This window comes from Sinocyclocheilus rhinocerous, unplaced genomic scaffold (genome assembly GCF_001515625.1).
Source record: "Sinocyclocheilus rhinocerous isolate Xijiao unplaced genomic scaffold, SAMN03320098_v1.1 scaffold564, whole genome shotgun sequence".
Lineage (NCBI taxonomy): Eukaryota > Metazoa > Chordata > Actinopteri > Cypriniformes > Cyprinidae > Sinocyclocheilus > Sinocyclocheilus rhinocerous.
The window spans coordinates 2,463,344-2,464,176 of record NW_015645070.1 but is presented as its reverse complement, the minus strand read 5'-3'; the positions used below and the strand labels follow the sequence as shown (position 1 = coordinate 2,464,176).

Below are 833 nucleotides of genomic sequence, written 5' to 3'. Positions count from 1 at the left end.
TTATATTATATTATATTATATTTATTATATTATATTATATTATATTATATTATATTATAGAAAGAAGGTTATATTATATTATATTATATTATATTATAAAAAGAAGTTCTTGGAAATAAAGCGCCTTATCACAAATGTTCACTATTGCTCTTGGTTACAAAGTGGATGCTATACATATCTTAGATGAAGCAATGAATGAAGCTAATTTTAATAATTAAATGTATATCCTCTATATGTCATTGTAATAGTCCTTAGTCACATAATGACTCATAAACTACATGTTTAAAATATATATTTGTGAAATTTCAACAAAATTTATTGCCAATGTTGTGACAAGATGCCAACATAGAAGAATCCAGCAAAACAGAACAGAAAATACACCCATTGACATTTCAAAAGTAAAGCATTTCTCTGGAGATTGCAAATACAATCCTATTGTTACAGTTTCATAAATCACACCATCAGCTGGCAATATAGAAATAACACCTTCACCCACAGTCACAGTGAACAATATGCTTTATTGTTTTCATTCTTTTTGTCTTTCATACTCTCCCACCTTCAGTGTCTTCTTTACCTGTGCATTGATGGTGTGGTAGAATCTGCTATTGGATCTAAACGTTATTTCTAAGGCGCCATAGGTGTGGATTAACATGCTTAAAATGTCCCTACTATCTGAGGGATATCACTGAAATAGGTGTCCTGAGAAATCACACCTGTCTGAGTGACAGCCCTTAGGCTCTGTGAACAGCAAAAATATCTGAAACGCTCTCTGCCTGTTAATTAATGTGCATGTTCACGTTTGCTGACATACGGTTGGCTATCTTTTTTTTTGG

At 31.6% G+C, this 833-nt stretch overlaps 1 protein-coding gene across 1 annotated transcript in view; it reads left to right on the top strand.

Annotated features, from left to right (window-relative positions):
• Positions 1 to 833, top strand: part of LOC107705365 (E3 ubiquitin-protein ligase TRIM9-like) — a 25,245-nt gene that overhangs the window by 21,999 nt on the left and 2,413 nt on the right. The window lies entirely within an intron of this gene.